Below are 19719 nucleotides of genomic sequence, written 5' to 3' on the forward strand. Positions count from 1 at the left end.
ACCCTTTGTGCTCTCCCCTCATCCCCCCTTTTCCCTGGTAACCACCGATCAGTTCTCCTTGTCTATATGTTAACTTCCACCTATAAGTGGAGTCATATAGAGTTTGTCTTTCTCTGTCTGGCTTATTTCGCTTAACATAATACCCTCAAGGTCCATCCATGTTGATGTGAATGGAACAATTTTGTCCTTTTTTATGGCTGAGTAGTATTCCATTGTGTAAATATACCATATCTTCTTTATACAATCATCAGTTTCTGGGCATTTAGGTTGGTTCCACGTCTTGGCTATTGTAAATAATGCTGCAATGAACATAGGGGTGCATGGGACTCTTGGGATTGCTGATCTCAGGTTCTTAGGATAGATACCCAGTAGTGGGCTGGCTGGGTCACAGGGTATTTCTATTTTTAACTTTTTGAGAAATCTCCATACTGTTTTCCATAGTGGCTGCACTAGTTTGCATTCCCACCAACAGTGTATGAGGGTTCCTTTTTCTCCACAACCTCTCCAACATTTGTCACTCTTGATTTTGGATATTTTTGCCAATCTAACGGGTATAAGGTGATATCTTAGTGTAGTTTTGATTTGCATTTCCCTGATGATTAGTGATGATGAACATCTTTTCACGTGTCTATTGGCCATACTTATATCTTCTTTGGAGAAATGTCTGTTCACGTCCTCTGCCCATTTTTTCATCAGGTTGTTTGTTTTTTTGTTGTTAAGCCGTGTGAGTTCTTTGTATATTATGGAGATTAACCCTTTGTCGGATAAGTAGCTTGTAAATATTTTTTCCCAATTAGTGGGCTGTTTTTTTGTTTCAATCCTGTTTTCCGTTGCCTTGAAGAAGCTCTTTAGTCTGATGAAGTCCCATTTGTTTATTCTTTCTGTTGTTTCCTTCATCTGAGGAGTTATAGTGTCCGAAAAGATTCTTTTGAAACTGATGTCAAAGAGTGTACTGCCTATATTCTCTTCTAGAAGACTTATTGTTTCAGGCCTAATCTTTAGGTCTTTGATCCATTTTGAGTTTATTTTTGTGAATGGTGAAAAAGAATGGTCAATTTTCATTCTTTTACATGTGGCTGTCCAGTTTTCCCAGCACCATTTGTTGAAGAGACTTTCTTTTCTCCATTGTAGGCCCTCAGCTCCTTTGTCAAAGATTAGCTGTCCATAGATGTGTGGTTTTATCTCTGGGCTTTCAATTCTGTTCCATTGATCTGTGCACCTGTTTTTGTACCAGTACCATGCTGTTTTGATCACTGTAGCTTTGTAGTATGTTTTGAAATCGGGGATTGTGATTCCGCTGGCTTTGTTTTTCTTACTCAGGATTGCTTTAGCAATTCGCGTTATTTTGCTGCCCCATATGAATTTTAGGATTCTTTGTTCAATTTCTGTAAAGAATGTCCTTGGGATTCTGATTGGGATAGCATTGAATCTGTAGATTGCTTTATGTAGTATGGACATTTTAACTATGTTTATCCCTCCAATCCATGTGCATGGAATGTCTTTCCATCTCTTTATGTCGTCATCAATTTCTTTCAAGAAAGTCTTGTAGTTTTCATTGTATAAATCTTTCACTTCCTTGGTTAAATTTATCCCAAGGTATTTTATTCTTTTTGTTGCGATTGTGAATGGGATTGAGTTCTTGAGTTCTTTTTCAGTTAGTTCATTGTTAGTGTATAGAAATGCTACTGATTTATGTATGTTGATTTTATACCCTGCAACTTTGCGGTAGCTGTTGATTGTTTCCAATAGTTTTCCTATGGATTCCTTGGGGTTTTCTATATATAAGATCATGTCATCTGCAAACAGCGAGAGTTTTACTTCTTCATTGCCTATTTAGATTCCTTTTATTTCTTTTTCCTGCCGAATTGCTCTGGCCAACACCTCCAGTACTATGTTGAATAGGAGTGGTGAAAGTGGGCACCCTTGTCTTGATCCTGTCCTCAGAGGGATGGCTTTCAGTTTTTGTCTGTTGAGTATGATGTTGGCTGTGGATTTGTCATATATGGCCTTTATTATGTTGAGGTACTTTCCTTCAATACCCATTTTATTGAGGGTTTTTATCATAAATGGATGTTGGATCTTGTCAAATGCTTTCTCTGCATCTATTGAGATGATCATGTGGTTTTTGTTTCTTATTTTGTTAACGTAGTGTATCACGTTGATTGACTTGCGGATGTTGAACCATCCCTGTGTCCCTGGTATAAATCCCACTTGATCATGGTGTATAATCTCTTGATGTATTGCTGCATTTGGTTTGCCAGAATTTTGTTGAGGATTTTTGCATCTATGTTCATCAGTGATATTGGCCTGTAGTTCTCCTTCTTTGTGTTGTCCTTGTCAGGTTTGGGGATCAGAGTGATGTTGGCTTCATAGAATGTGTTGGGGAGTACTCCATCTTCCTCAATTTTCTGGAATAGTTTGAGAAGGATAGGTATTAAATCTTCTTTGAATGTTTGGTAGAATTCTCCAGAGAAGCCATCTGGTCCTGGAATCTTATTTTTGGGGAGGTTTTTGATTACCGTTTCTATTTTCTTACTTGTGATTGGCCTATTCAGATTCTCCATTTCTTCCTGATTCAGTTTGGGGAGTTGTAAGAGTCTAGGAATTTGTCCATTTCTTCTAGGTTGTTCAATTTGTTGGCATATAGTTTTTCATAGTATTCTCTTATCCCTTTTATTTCTTTTGTATCTGTTGTGATTTCTCCTCTCTCATTCCTAATTTTATTTATTTGAGATTTCTCTCTTCTTTTCTTGATGAGTCTGGCTAAGGGTTTGTCGATTTTGTTAATTTTTTCGAAGAACCAACTCTTTGTTTCATTGATCCTTTCTACTGTCTTTTTTGTTTCAATATCGTTTATTTCTGCTCTTATTTTTATTATTTCCCCCTTCTGCTGACTCTAGGCTTTGTTTGTTCTTCTGTTTCTAATTCTGTTATGTGTCATTTGAGGTTGCTTATGTGAGCTTTTTCTTGTTTAGTGAGGTGAGCCTGTATTGCAATGAATTTCCCTCTTAGGACTGCTTTTGCTGCATCCCAAATGATTTGGTATGACGTGTTCTCATTTTCATTTGTTTCCAGATAATATTTGATTTCTCCTTTAATTTCTTCAATAATCCATTGTTTGTTCAGTAGCGTGTTGTTTAGTCTCCACATTTTTGCACCTTTCTATTCTTTATTCTTGTAGTTGATTTCTAGTTTCATAGCATTATGATCAGAAAAGATGCTTGATATTATTTCAACTCTCTTTTATTTATTGATGCTTGCTTTGTTTCCCAAAATATGGTCTATTCTTGAGAATATTCCATGCACACTTGAGAAGAATGTGTAACCTGCTGTTATTGGATGAAGTGTTCTGTATATATCTATTAAGTCCATCTGGTCTAATTTTTCATTTAATTCTATAATTTCCTTGTTGATTTTCTGTCTGGATGTTCTATCCATTGGTGTTAATGGGGTGTTGAGGTCCCCTACTATTATTGTATTGTTGTTGATGTCTTCTTTTAGTTCTGTTAAGAGTTACTTTACAAATTTTGGTGCTCCTGTGTTGGGTGCGTATATATTTATAAGTGTTATGTCTTCTTGGTGGAGAGCACCTTTTATCATTATATACTGTCCCTCTTTGTCTTTCTTTATCTGTTTTGCTTTGAAGTCTACTTTGTCTGATATTGGTATAGTGACACCCGCTTTCTGTTGTTCATTATTAGCTTGCAGTATTGTGTTCCATCCCTTCACTCTGAGTCTGTGTTTGTCTTTGGGGCTGAGATGTGTTTCCTGGAGGCAGCATATTGTTGGGTCTTGTTCTTTGATCCATCCTGCCACTCTGTGTCTTTTGATTGGAGAGTTCAATCCATTTACATTTAGAGTGATTATTGAAATGTGGGGGCCTACCGCTGCCATTTTATGTCTTGTTTTCCAGTTCTCTTCAATTTCCTTTGTTTCTCATCCCATGGTTTAATCGGTTCTAATGGAGAGCTGCTACTCTCTATTGTTGTCCTTCTACTTATCTCCTTTGCTCTTGGTTTTGTAGCCCCTTTCCTTTTTTTGATTTTTCAGGAATGAGGGTTTTCCTGAGCATTTCTTTAAGAGGAGGTTTTGTGGCAATGAACTCCCTTAATTTTTGTTTATCTGGGAAAGTTTTTATTTCTCCATCATATTTGAAGGATATTTTTGCTGGGTAAAGAATTCTCGGCTACAGGTTTTTGTCCTTCAGATTTTTGAATATATCATTCCACTCTCTTCTAGCCTGTAAAGTTTCTGCTGAGAAATCTGCTGATAGCCTGATGGGGGGTCCTTGTAGGTTAACTTCTTCTGGCTGGCTGCCCTTAGTATTTTCTCCTTGTCGTTGACTTTTGCTAGCTTCACTACTATATGCCTTGGGGTTGGTCTTCTTGCATTGATAAAGTTTGGAGATCTATTGGCTTCTGTCACATGAAGTTCCGATCTCTCTCCCCAGGTTTGGGAAGTTCTCAGCCATTATTTCTTTGAATAGGCTTTCTGACCCCTTCTCCCTCTCTTCTCCCTCTGGTATACCTATAATCCTTACCTTGCATCTCCTAATTGCGTCAGATAATTCTCAGAGAGTTTCTTCATTTCTTTTTAGTCTTAGTTCTCTCTCCTCCTCTGCCTGCAGCATTTCTATATTCCTATCTTCCAAATTGCTGATTCTTTCCTCCATATTATCGGCCCTACTGTTCAGTGCGTCTAGATTTTTCTTAATCTCCTCTATTGTGTTCTTCATTTCCAGTATTTCTATTTGGTTCTTCTTTATAGTATCGAACTCTTTTGTGACATAGCTCCTGAACTCGTTGAGTTGTCTATCTGAATTCTATTTTAACTCATTGAGTTTTTTAATGATGGCTGTTTTGAAGTCATCATCATTTAGGTTATATATTTCATTGTCTTTGGGATTGTTTTCTGTGTATTTGTCATTTTCCTTCTGTTCTGGAGATTTAATATATTTTTCGTATTGCTTGATGGTGTAGATTTGTGCCTCCACATAGAGATAGAGTTTAGTTACTGCTTCCACTTGTTTCCACTGGTGTGGTGGGGGAGCAGCTCTTTATACTGCACCAACCAGGAACCCTATCAGCTGTTGCTAACTGGGCCTGGGCCCCTCCTCGTAGTCACAGTGGTCCTGTGGGTTCCCTCTTCAGCTGTGGGGGCCGTCACAAGGGGGCTTCAGGCTGCTGGTGCCTACTGTTGCAGACCACCTAGACATGCTCCCTCCTTAGGGTCTGCAGTGGTGTTATGGGCTTTCCCAGCGGCCAGGGGCAGGATCACTTACACTTGCAGCTCTGTTACTGTCAGTGCCCACAAAGTCTCACTTGTCCACTATGGGTCACAGCAGAGCTATGGGCATCTTCTGCAGTCTCTGGTTAGCTCACCTAGCTATGCTACTTTTGTCCCAGGGTCTTCCAGCCTTGTGATTGCCGGGTGGGTGCTCTCTACTAGTGCTGTGCAGAGGCTTTTGCTGAGGCTGCTGTGAGACTGTAGAGTTTCCCCCTAGACCATGGAGCTGGGTCGCTGAAACTCCACCCAGCCCCAGTCCTCTCCCCCAGGATCTTGGGGAGCCCCTTGCCCTGTCTGGGGGATAGCCAGAGACCTTGAGTTCAGTGGCAGCTGGCCGGCTGCTGCCATGCCTGGGATTCTCCTCTTCGGGACCCTCCCGGTGTTGTGGGTGCTGGGTGGCGCCTCTCTGCTATTTGCGGGTAGAGGCTATGCCTGCTGCCAGGCCGTAAGCCCAGAGTTTCCCCTAGGCCATGGCGCCAGCCGCCGGAACTCCACCCAGCCCCAGACCTCTCCCAGGAGATCTCCAGTAGCCCTGTGCCCTGACCAGGCAATAGCTGCAGTCAGTGGGGCCGGTGGCAGCAGCTGGCGGGCCGCCGCCCTGTTTGGATTCTCTCCTGGAGCCTCCCGGCATTGTGGATGCTGGACGGGGCCTCTCCACTAATGGCAGGTAGAGACTTTGCCTGCTGCCCGGATGGAACTCTGGAGTTTTCCCCCCGGGCCGCGGAACCGGCCTCTGGAGCTCCACCCAGCCCCAGTCCTCTCCCAGGAGATCTCTGGTAGCCCCGAGCCCCACCCAGGTGGTAGCCACAGTCAGTGGGGCTGGTGGCGGCAGCTGGCGGGCTGCCGCCCCGTTTGGGAGTCTCTCCGGGAGCCTCCCGGCATTGTGGATGCTGGGTGGGGCCTCTCCACTAATGGCAGGTAGAGACTTTGCCTGCTGCCCAGAGGGAACTATGGAGTTTCCTCCCCGGGCCACGGAGCCAGCTGCTGGAGCTCCACCCAGCCCCAGTCCTCTCCCAGGAGATCTCTGGTAGTCCTGAGCCCGGATCGGGCGACAGTCACAGTCTGTGAGACTGGCGGCGGCAGCTGGCGGGCTGCTGCCCCGTTGGGAATTCTCTCTGGGAGCCTCCCGGCATTTTGGATGCTAGGTGGGGCTTCTCCGCTAATGGCGGGTAGGGGTTTTCCCTGCCCCTCCAGTGTGTAACTCTTGAGCTTCCCTCTAGGCTTAGGTGTAATTGTGGGGGGCTTAGGTAGGGCTCTGGTCACCTGTTTCCACCGTCGCTCCTCTGGTGTGTGCTCCCTCCTGCCCTTGGTGTGTGGCGATGTTCTAGGGGCATCCGCTGGAAGAAAGCCACTTGCAGGCTGTTCGGGGGTCAGGGTCGGTTCAGAGTTTTCACCTACCTCCACCTCCTCCCGGAGGGAAGTCCGTCCGCCTTCCGATGTATAGCAGCATGGGTCTATCAGGCGTCCTGAGGTGCTATATGGATATGCTTTGTTAAGTGATGAATGTCCAATTAGTTGTAGATTTGAAGGGGGAGAGACAAAGAAGACTACTCATGCTGCCATCTTTGATCACTCTCCCTTTTAATTTTCTTTTTTTATGTTTCTCTGGATTATGAAACTTTTCTTCAGTGAAACTGAACTACTATTATAAACAGATTACAAAAGATTGAGAGACTGAGAAAGAAATTGAAGAAACTCAACAATTGTGATTAAAAGTACCTTACTATTATGAGCAAATTATGACGTTAAAAAAGAGTATTTTCAGGGCCGGCCTGGTGGCGCAGCGGTTAAGTTCACACGTTCTGCTTCTTGGCGGCCTGGGGTTCGCTGGTTCAGATCCCGGGTGCAGACGTGGCACTGCTTGGCAGCCATGCTGTGGTAGGCGTCCCACGTATAAACTAGAGGAAGATGGGCATGGATGTTAGCTCAGAGCCAGGCTTCCTCAGCAAAAAAAGAGGAGGACTGGCAGTAGTTAGCTGAGGGCTAATCTTCCTCAAAAAAAAAAAAAGAGTGTTTTCTGAAAATAAAGAAATATCTTGATTTTTTTTTAAAAGGAGCTGTTCAATGTGTGATGCTTTGGGCTGCAAGTAACAGAACTCTAACTAACAATGGCTTAAACCAGGAAGATATTTATTGTTTACTCAGTAAGAAATCTCATGGAAGAGAGGACCATGGTTTGTTTGAGTGCTCAAAGACATAACCACAAGTCAAGCCCTTTTTATCATTGTCTTCCATATCCTCAGGCTTGTTGCCTCTTGGTCACAAAATGTCTCCTACAGCTCCAGACATCCACACAACAAGATTCAAAGCACAATAGGAGGGAAGAGGACAAAAACAAAAAAAAAAAACCCTTTCTATACAGCTCTCTAAAAGGAAGAAACATTTTTCATATATGGCCCCCAGTAATCTAGGTGGCCAAAAACTGTCACACATACGTATCCCTAGACCAGTCAATGGCCAGTGGAACTGGTATTCCATGATTGGTTTACACTGGGGACATTGTCCCCTGATCAAGGCTGGGGTCCTATCAGCAAAGAAAAAGAAAAGGTGGAGAAAATGACTGTTGGAAAGTAAATCAAGAGTGTCTGCCACAACAAGGTATGGAGTTGATTAATGTACTACTTTAGACATTCTCACTAAAATATCTGACCAGTGTACATCTGAAAGAAAACAATGACTCCATGCACCAAAAAGACAGCCAGAAATATTTTAGTACAGCATGTTCTCTGGAAATTGAATATTTAAAAAACATTTACTAAGTAATCGCCAACTATAAAGCATTGTACTAGGCATATCAGTGAGCGTAGTGATGAATAAAAAAAGGCCCTTGCCCTACACTACTCTGGAAGAGACATGAGAGACCCAGCGATAGTTCTCAACCCTGGCTGCATATTAGAATCACCTGGGAAGTCTGGAAAATGCTGAATGCATGACTATGCCCTAATCAATTAAATAAATTCTCTGGGGCAAAGCTGGGTCAGAGGTTAAAGCTCCAGGGCAATTCTAATGGACACCTAAGACAGAACAGTCTTTGCACCAACCAAGAATTAAAGCTTTCTATCTTGTTTTCTTTCCTCTTCTTGGGCCACCTCTTCCTGAGGGGTCCTCACACACAACCCAGAAGCCCTGCACCCAGCAATACCCCAAGCTTTGTCCACTTGCCATTTTCCAGACTCCCCAACTCCTTTCTTGAAAATGACCCACCTGTGGCCATGTCCTGTCACATGCGATGTCACAGCAACTGACCTGCTTCTCTAACTCACACTTTGCATTATATGACTTTCTGCTGGACTCTTCTGGAGACTTTAGCTTAATGGTAGGGCTTGGGGCTGATGAGGGAAAGGGTTATGAAACTTGACGTACTAGTGTGGAGTGTAGAGAGATATTCTGCCTGCTCTGTCTTGATGGATCTGTCCTCTCCTGCTTTTCTCTACCTGGGAAGATTTTGCCCATCCTTCAAGGTATGGTTCCAATAGGCTGTGTGCTGTTTTCTTGAACCCTAGGAGAGATTTCCCATACCTTCCTCTCTGCTCCCTTAGCACTAAATTCCCACCACTCACAGTGAACACTATACCGCCACATTGTAGCAGGTTTATTTGTTTTCACCCACGGTGGGCTTCTTCAGGGCAAGGATCTTGTCTTACTGCTCCTTGCCCTCCAACTCCAATACCTTTGACCAAATCTCTTTTGAATCTTAGTTTTTAAATCTCACCCTAGACACAAACTAAGAGATGCGACATCAGCTCTCCAACTGCTTTTGCAAAACTTTCCACTGCAATAACAAACCTTTGATTGCTCAAATTTTCTTTGGGATTCTCTTATTTCTTTTACAGTATCTTTTCAATTCTCATATCTTAATAATCCACCTTACTTCAGCAACATAAAAGGCAATGTGGAGAGATGATGAAATAAATGTTGCAAGATCTTGATACTTTTTGAATCTGAGTGATGAGTATATGGAGGCTCATTACATGTAATATTGCTAGTTATTTATAAATGTATATACAATAATACTATATAAATTTATATATAATATATTAAAATACATTAGAAATAAAACATATAAACATAAAATTTTAAAATATTTACAAATATATAATATTTATGCATAAAATACATTTAAAAATAAAATTATACATAACATTTTGATAGCAAAATAATTTTTGTTCCTAGACACTTATTACTTTCTAGTGTGTTAACATAATTTATTTTATCAGTATTTACACTGTCTTATGACTTTCTGTTAATAGCTATATTATCTTTTGGGCTTAATTATTTTCTGCTAACTTTCTAAGGCTCAGAGGAGTTCTTGTCACTTTTGCTGGGCTTTAGTTTTTTTTCTCCTTGGTGTGTTACTATTTCTAAATTACTTCTTAGATCACAAGACATTATAAACCTACTTTCTCTTTCTCTTTCATTGTTTTTAGTAATATTGATAGAGTAGACACAAAACGTTTATGATACATATACAATGAATAATGATCTGACAAGCACTGTCCACCACCCGCTTTAAGTATCACGGACACTGATGTTCCCGGCATGACCTGCCCTGTTTTCACACCCCTCCCCCGGTCAAAGATAGCCATACCCTGAATGTTGTGTTCATCGTACAGAGGATTTCATTATTGGTTAGCCACATGTTTGTCTTCTAAACAATATGTTGTTTAATTTTGCATATTTTGAATTTTCTATAAATAAAGCTATGCTATATGCAGTCTTTGATAGCTTGCCTTTGTTGCTCAAATTACACTCTGTTGCTAAATGAGTATTTTTACTTCTTCAGGGACAATGCGCGGATTCTATACTAAAGTTTCCGTGTCATTCACTTATATATATGTTATACGCTATTAACATTGTTATTATACTTGCTTTAAAATGTTCATGTAGATTTATTCTCTCCTACATCTCAACATCTCCATTGGATAATTTTTCCATTGGGGATTATTTATATTACCCTTTATTGTAAATCTGCTATAGAGAATTCCCTGTTTTTCTTATTCTGAAATCTTTATTATGCCTTTATGTTCATTGTATGTTTTGAAAACTTCTCAGCTATTATCTCATCAAATATTGCTTTGTCCCATTCTCATTGTTGGACACCAATTTTAAATATATATTCAAGCTTCTTGCTGTGTCCTCTTTCTCCTACCATCTCTTCTATATTTTCCATCCTTTTTGTTTGTTTCATTTTGGATAATTCATTGTGAATTATTATCTATTTTACTCACTAATTTTCTCTTCAGCTGTTAAATCTAACAATTGTAGAACTTGATTTCACAAACTGGCTTTTTTTTCTGTTCTGGAATTTCTATTTGGTTCTCTTTAAAATCTGTATCATTTTTTATACTTTTCAGTCCTCTGCAGGGATTAAGTTGGTACCATCTAAAGGAATGTATTAAGTTTTAACTATATGAATCCTTATGGTGAGAAACCACCTTGAAATGTAAGAATATTGGAGTCCTGTTTCTATTTTCTATCCTTTCTGCTGTTTTATGTTGCGACTGTTTTGTTTTCTCCTGTCTATTTCATTGGGTATTGAATAATACATTTGAAAAATTATATGTAGACCTTAATTTTGGGGGGGGAGATGATGATATCTTCCTCTAGAGAAGTTTTTCATTTGTTCTGTCAGGTGCTTTGGATCACTTGAACCTGGGACCGCTTTAATCCAATTTTAGGATTTGAGATTTTCTGGGCTGTCAAGGTAACATAAAGCTGGTTGCAGTCTGTGCAAGTGCCATTCTTCTTCCAGTTTACCATTACTCCTAGGATGCTTCTTTCCATGTTCTCAGCCTAAAGGAGAGGTCAGCAAACTGCAGCCCACAGATAAAATATTGCCGGCAAGCCAAAACCACCTGGTAGACTGATTTTGTACCACCATGGGCTAATAACATTTTTTACATTTTAAGGGGTTGTAAAAAAAATCAAAGGAGAAGATGAGTTGGAGGCCATACGTGGCCTACAAAGATATTACCCTTTGGCCCTTTACAGATAAAGTTTGCCAACCCTCAGTCTAAAGCATGGAGCAGTTGGCCACACACCCACTTTTGCTAGATTCTATATCCCAACTTTCATCCCTTTGACCTACAGGACTATAGAAAAAGACACAGCATCTCAGTTATCCATTCCAAGCCAGCAAACTGTCCCAAGGAAAAGGGGGTTCTTGAATGGCAGGCCTACTTCCTTGTTCTTCTGTCTTCTCCCCTGTCTTTCCCTAGTAATTCTTTATTATCTTTTACAGCTCTTATATGCTTTTCAGAAGACAATTTTAAAAGGTGGATTAAATATAAATATAATCTTGAAAGAGACAGGGTATGAATTACCTTGTCCACTATTACCCAAAAGAAAAGTCAATAATTTCTTCACATCTATCTTTTAATTTGTTAATTAAATATATTAATTTAATTTACATGCATTAATTAAATATATTGAGTTTTAAATTTCAATTATATTTTTATTACTATATATTATTTCATTGTTTTTGTAGCTTCCTGATAACTTTTATAAGCTTATGATCATATTTTTAATCTCATATGTTTAAATATAATAAATATACTTTTAGTTTTGGTATCTGATAATACTAACATCTAAAGCTTTTTGTTTCTGAATCTTCTTCCATTTCAAGGTGACTTTTGCCTGTGGTGCCTTAATTTTTTGTGCGTTTTGTGTTTTTCCTGCGATCTCACATTTCTTTGAATGTTAATCTATGCGAAATCTTTGGGGACTAGTAATATGGTAGATTAGATGTCCTAATTGAACCTCCCACTGAAAATAACTAATAATGCTAGATGAATAGAACATGAAGAAAATATTTTTAAATGTATCAACAAGCTGGCAAGCAAGTAAAGAATATGCAGAGGCCAAAAATTGTAAGTGTATATGAAAGTCAATCTCTGGACACTCAGTTGTTCATCGCTCAGTCTACACAAATGTCGCAGCCCTAGACAGGAGGTTAAGATGTCCTCTCTAGTCATATTAATAGAACACTGAAATCTTAGCTTCAGACCTGAAGGTCAGGCAAGTTTTCATAGAACAGTTGCAACAATAATCAAAATCATTCACACATTTTTACAAGATGCTAATTATAGTCATTAATCATCAATTAATAAGCGATCCGTTAATGACTGCCCCATAATAGCATAGCCTGTGTGGAAAAGATTGATGGAGCACATCCATAGCCAGTTGTCCTTCGCAGGTGCATAGAATACACTGCTCATTCCCCTTACAGTAAGAGAGGAGGAGCATGTAAATTAGTTTTAGTGAATGAAATATGAGCAGAAGTGGCGTGTACCATTTCCAGGCTCAAGCATTTAAAAGCCTCTGCATACTCCTCCAGCTCTCTTCCCCTGCCTCATTGTGTAGGACACATGTTTCAGTGATGGAGCCAGAAAATGGAGAGTCTCACTTCTAAGTCACTTCATGGTGTAGAACTGCCCAGGAGAGTTGCCAAGTTCCATTATACTTACATGTGCAAGAAATAAAAGCTTTTATGTGAAATCATTAAGATTTCAGAGCTAATTTGTTAGTGTAGCATAGCCTAGCATTTTCCCAACAGATTCCATCCTAAAAAAGCCAAAACCACAGATATTTACCCTGGACTATACAGGCATTATGCTGATAATAGCAGCAGAAGCAGCAGTTACAACTAACTTTTATCGAATCTTTACTTTCTGCCAAACATTGCATTAAGTTCTTTGCACGCTTTATTCTTCAATCTCCACCACAGCCCCATGAGATAGATATTATTAGTACCCCTCTTTTAACTTATGAGGAACCCAAATCTTAAATAGGTTAGGTGACTTCTCCACAGTCCCAGAGCGTGTAGGTTGTTCTGGCTGACAACAAATCCACATCTACTTTTTGACACAGCTTCCAACACTTCCTTCATTCAAGAAGTATTTATTCAGGGCCTACCAGGTGCTAGGTACTTAACTGCTGCATCTACTGAGTCCAGGAAACAAAATAAACACTCTCACTTCCCCACAGAGGCTATTACCTAATTTCATACAACACATAAAATCACACACAAGGGGCCGGCCCTGTGGCCGAGTGGTTGGGTTTGTGTGCTCTGCTTTGGCGGCCCAGGGTTTCGCTGGTTCAGAACCTGGGCATGGACATGGCACCGCTCACCAGGCAACACTGAGGCAGCGTCCCACATGCCACAACTGGAAGGACCCACAACTAAAATATATACAACTATGTACTGGGGGTATTGGGGGAGAAAAAGCAGGAAAAAAAAAAGAAGATTGGCAACAGTTGTTAGCTCAGGTGCCAATCTTTAAAAAAAAAGTCACACACAAATGCTAACATCATCACATGTTCTCACTCATAGTAACACATAAATCACTTCTTGTTCCAGTTCACACACTCACAGACCAAAGACGCAACTATTTCTTCTTTTGCACTCATCAAACAAAGGCCAGGCACTGGGAATATAAAGTCAAGAGATATGGTCCAAATTCTTAAAAGACATTACCTTTTAGGACACAAACCGATCAAACAATCTTTCTCCTGGAAGAATGGTTAAGTGGAGACTATGAAAAAAATCCACAAGATAAAATCAAAATTTTATTAGACTTACAAATCACACCTCAAATTTTGTCCAGCATGTATTCAAAACTCACGTGCCCTCTGTGAAGTCAATGGGACTCTGGAGATGATAACAAATCCTAATAAACCATACTGACTCTGGATATATTAATAAACCCATATTTCTCCTAGAATGGAGGTATTCCTACCCTTAGAACTCGGCCCCAAGTCATAATAATACTATTACAACTAACAATAATATTAATGTGCTAAGCTATATATACATTCTCATTTAATCCTCATATCAATCCTATGAGGGAAATGCTGTGATTATCCTTTATTTTATAGATAAACTGAAGATCAGAGGTTAAGTGATTTTTCTGAGGTCACATGGCTTGTAACCCCAAGCTCCATATACACTTGATAATTTCCTAATCTGTATAGTTAAAAACACATCCTCAAGTGTAAGTAAGTGGGAATTAACAACATATAAACTGACCTAGAAATTGAGATTATAACCTGAAATCTTGCAGGGCAATACATTATGCCCATCTTCCTCCAGAGCATCCATTCCATGACACAACCAAATGTATATAACTATCTTCATCTCATCTCAGAGCAATAGACAGAATCTGACCACAGGCCACTTCTGGGGGAAAAAAAAACTCTAGCCTCTACCCATTGTTCAGATTAAGAGTAGGCCCTGACTCGGAAGCAACCAATAAATATAGATTAACCAGTGATGTATGAGGGTGCAATGATAATTCACTAGACCAACCAGACCCTCATCCTCAGAATAGGAACTGAAAAAATCCCACATTTACAGCCATTTGGTAGCTTATACATTCACTCAACAAATACTTATATTTATAAATCAGCTGTTGTGTGCCAGGCACTATTGTAGGTACTGGGGATGCAATAGTGAACTAAAAAAAAACAAGGATCTTTGACCTTGCAGAGTTCGTTGTCTAATGGGAAGAAGACAAAATAAATAATTGGGTAAAATAACATTGCAGAGGATGATAAAAGCTATGGATAAAACTCAATCAAAGAAAGTAAATAAAAAGAGATATCAAGAAAGCTGGAGTGGAGTAAGGTGGAAGTAGTACGTGAGGAGATGAAAAATTTATTTTTAGGAGAGGTAACAGATGTCTTACAGGCCATTGTACCCTGAGTGAGATGGTAAGCTACTGGAGGCTTTGGAGCAAGAGACTGATATGATCTGACTTAATGTTTAAAAAGACCACCGTGGATTCTACAATGAGAATATATTATAGAGAGAAAGGATGAAATAAGGGAGACAAGTTAGCAGGCTATTACAGTAATCGAGAAGGAAGGTGGTTAAAGCTCAGACCAGAATGGTCCAAAGATGGGAAGAAGTAGTTGAATTTTGGTTTTAATTGGCAGTAGAGCCACAGGATTTGTTGACATATTGGATGTGGAACGTGAGAAAAGAAAAACAAGAGTTGACAATAATTCCAAGATTCTGGCTTATGCAACTAGAATAATGGGCTTGCCGTTTCTTGACTTTAAAAAATGCTGTAGATTAGTCAAATTTGGGGGAGAACATCAGGAGTTCTGTTTTAGATGTTGTCTTAGTCTGTTCAGGCTGCTATGACAGAATATCATAGATTGGGTGGCTTATAACAACAGAAATTTATTTCTCACAGTTCTATAGGCTGGGAAGTCCAAGATCAAGGCACCAGCAGATTTGGTATCAGGTGAGGGTCCACTTCCCTGGCTCACAGATGGCTGTCTTCTTACTGTGTCCTCACATGGCAGAAGCAGTGAGGGAGCTCTCAGAGGTTTCTTATATAAGGGCACTAATCCCATTCATGAGGGCTCCACCTTCATAATGTAATCAACTCCCAAAAGCCTCATCACCAAATACTATGACATTGGGGATTATGTTTCAACATATGAATTGGGGGGGGGGCGGGGGGGGTGGCAAATGTTCACTCCATAACAGAGGTATTACGTTTAAGATGCCATTAGCTCTTCATGTGAAGATGCCAAGAAGGCCACTGGCTACATGAGTCCGGCAATTAGGGAAGAGGTTCTGGGCTGGAGATACAAATTTGGGAATCATTGGCATATAGATGATATTCTAAGCCATGGAACTGGATAAGTCAAGAAAGAATAAGTACAGAGAGAGAAAAGATCTGAGGACTTAGTCCAGGGCAGTCCAATACTTAGGGGTAGGAGATGTGGAGGAATTAGCAATTGAAATAGACAAGGAGTGGCCAGTAAGGTAGAAGGAAAACCAGAAAAGCATAGGTCCTGAAATCCAGGTTGAAGTGTTTCAAGGAGGAAAACATCATGAACTGCATCAAATGCTACAGATAGGTCAAATATAATGAGGAATGATAATTGACCATTGAAATCAATGAGAATGTCTTTGACATTGATAATAGCTGTACTAGTAGAGTGGTGAGGATGAAATTCCGATTTGAGTAAGTTCAAGAGGAAACATGAAGAGAAGAAATGAAGGCAGTGAGCACAGGCAACTTTTTTCAAGTAGTTTTGTTATAAAAGAGAGTGGAAAAATGGAACAGTGTCTAGAGATGGATGTGGGGCCAAGGTTTTTGTTTTGTTTAGCTTTTAAGAATGACGAAATGACAACATGTTTTTATGCTCACAGGAATGATCCAGTTGAGAGGAGAAAAGTTGATGATGAAAGGTAGAAAGAGAAAACTGGTGGAGTGTTGTCTTTGAGTAGACAAGAAGGGGTGAGATTGACTGCAGAAATGGAGGGTTTGGCTTTAGTTAGGAGCTTGTATGGGTCATCCATCATACCAGGAGAGGGCTGAGCATATGGGCAGAGATACAGAGGTTGGGGATGCGGGGTTTGTCAGATAGACTCTTCTGGTAATAGGAAAAAAAGAGAAGCCAAGACTGAGAAAGTAGCAGAGTCCAGTTAATAACAGAGTTCTGAAGTGGAGATCCATGAATAGTTTCAGCTAAGTGTGTGACAAGAAAACCCAATCCTTGGAGCAGCTTCCTTTGATACTGAGTGACAGCTATCTGTTAGTCCAGGGAAGTTACTCCTAGTCTATATTCTTACAATAAACTCTAATTATGTAAGATATCTTGAGTGCTTCCGTGTTCCTCAAAATCAAGGGAGCTTAACACACCTGCAGAACTTTAGTCCCAGGTGTGATATCTGAGCCTGCTTATTCTCCACTCTGCAGGATCTAGAATTGCATTTATCCCAATCCAATTTGTTATGGTTTTAACACCAGAACCAATGTTAACTGTATGACTTTTTGGCTCCTCCCAATCCTGTGAGACTTTGATACTAGGAATATCAGGCATTATGGCAGGCACATGATGAGTTTGAGTCTGCTATTCTGTTGTGGTTCTTTTGACACTAGCTATTTTGAATGCCAGTGTACTTTTCTATCGTCATTTCACATTGTCCAGTATAACTTATCCTCAAATTTGTATCCATAAAAAATTATTTTTAAGTGATGAAACTTTTTTTATGCCCAGATTTTGATGGTAACGTTCCATAAATTTTGGTGTTTGTGATAGTATTTTTACACTAACACACAGCTCTTTTAGTATACCTACAGTGTCTGACATGCTTTATGCAACTCTTCAGTGGTTTTCATATTAGTTCACAAGGTATTAACAGAAATTCAGCACAAATATTGACTATAAATAAAAGGGAAAATATTAATTGGGTATGACCATGAATTAATGGGAAATTTCCTTAGTCAACAGAGGTAAATGTTGCCTTCCCTCTATGAGTTAAATAGTTGAAACTTTTGTGATCTGCATTATAGTGTCAGCACAAATTAGGCATGAAAACTTGGGTATCTGGTATTCTTATATTTAGCATGACAGTACCAATTAGCCTTCATCAAATACCACATTTCTTTGTTAGTCAGGTAATCCTAGACCATGGTAGCAAAAATACTCCAAAATTTCAGAAGCTTAACACGATATAACTTTATTTCTTGTTCACATAATAGTGCAAAGTAACTGTATCGGTTTTATCGACAGCTTTCCTGCATGCAATCACACAAGGCCCCAGGCTCCTTCTAACTTGCCTCTGTCATCCTCAAGGCCTTATTATTTGCATCCAGCCAATGAAAAAGGGAAAGAGGATAGAAAAGGCACATCTATTTCATAAAATCCTTGACCCTAAAGTGATATACATCATTTTCACTCCCATTCCATTGCACGAATTAGTCAATGGTCACAACTAGAAGCAATGGATTCTGGAAAATATAGTTTCTGGCTGGTCAGCAACTGTCCAGTAACACCTGAGGGGACATAAATTTTGTTGCCCAGTATGGTAATCTCCAGAGATGGCTCCAAATGAACAATGCATGCCTTTGTGTAGCCCTCTCCAACACTGAATCTGAGTTGCCCTGTGTCTTGCTTTAATCAACAGAATATAGCAGAAGTGACCCTGTGCCTGTTCTGGAACAAAATCTTAAGAAGGCCTTGCAGCTTCTGTTGTTGTGCTTTTTGACGTGCTGAGCCATCAGGTAAGAAGTGCAGCAATCCTGATGGTAATCCCCACCAAGGTACCAGACTATGTAAGTGAAGACATCTTGTATGTTTTATCCCCAACCATCATCCTTCTGCAGCTGTGTGAGAGATCCCAAGAAAGTCCAGCAGAAGAATCACCAGACTGAACCAATCAATCCAAAGAATTATGAGAAATAATAAGATGGTTGTTGTGCTAAGTCACTAAGTTTTGGAGTGGTTTGTTATGCAGCAATAAATAACTGAAACACACAGACAGCCATCTTTGCTACAGTTTCCAAACAAATGGCCATCCTTTACTTTAAAAGTTTTTCCTAATAAAGATCAGAGACCTGTATTTTTCTCGGGAGGGAAAAAAATGAAAGCTTTTTTTTTCTCAGAATAAAGATGCAATATCATACAAAGTACCAACATGTCCACAGCAAAATGTACCCAAATGGCCACACCACAATGTTCTTCTTTGGAGGGTCAGCAGTTTTCTTTGGGAGCAGAGGGACCTGCTGACATTGTTCTAATACTACTTCATAAGCAGCTATTCAGACTTCTTACTTGTAAGCTCAGCTAAGGATAAAAGCTTCAGGGAAGAAAAAGAAAAGAGAAAACAGGAGAAAAAGGGAGGAGGAAAGGAGAGAGAGAGATCTCATGAGTTGCTAAGCAAATCTCACAAGGAAGAAAAGTGAAAACGAAAACCATAGAAGAAAAGAACTACCTATCAAGTCAAGAAGATCAAAGAACTTTAATGGTATAATATGTGATTCAAAACAGGAGAGTGAAAGAAAAAGAAATAGTATATTTTATTTATCTTAAAATGGCCTGATTTATAATAATATGAACTCTATAATATAAACATTTCACTGCAATGTGGAATAATTTTGAGTAATCACGCTCAATTTTGAAGGAGTTTTCCCCTCAAAACTCTTCTAAATCTGCTTAGCATTTTTCTGTATCCTACTGCATGTTTGCCTTAAATTCCAAACAGTAGCAGCCTCAGTTAAAGTTCAAGGATTGATGATATTCCATACACTGAATCCCACAGTACCAGGATGAATCCGATGTTAAGCATTCTATCAGAGTAACATTATCTTGATTAATTACCAAGGTAGGTTGAATGTCTGGACTTCAATTTTGTAGACTCTGAAAGCTGATTTTATGTTTTATCAGCCCCCTTGAAATTGAATGTATTCATCTCTCAAAGGCAAACTCATATTAAACACATCCACAGACACTAACTTATAAAATCAGAGGCCAGTGTGCTAATTTATAGTGAGTAATATGTTTATCACTAGGACATCTTTTGCTAAGCTTCTAGAACTAATAACCCAAACAGCCCTCGTAAGAACACATTCTTTTGTTTGATGTGTTACTATCAGGTTACATTCAAGTCCTGCTGACCTGTAACCATTG

The sequence above is a fragment of the Equus asinus genome, chromosome X (assembly GCF_041296235.1).
Source record: "Equus asinus isolate D_3611 breed Donkey chromosome X, EquAss-T2T_v2, whole genome shotgun sequence".
Taxonomy (NCBI): Eukaryota; Metazoa; Chordata; class Mammalia; order Perissodactyla; family Equidae; genus Equus; species Equus asinus.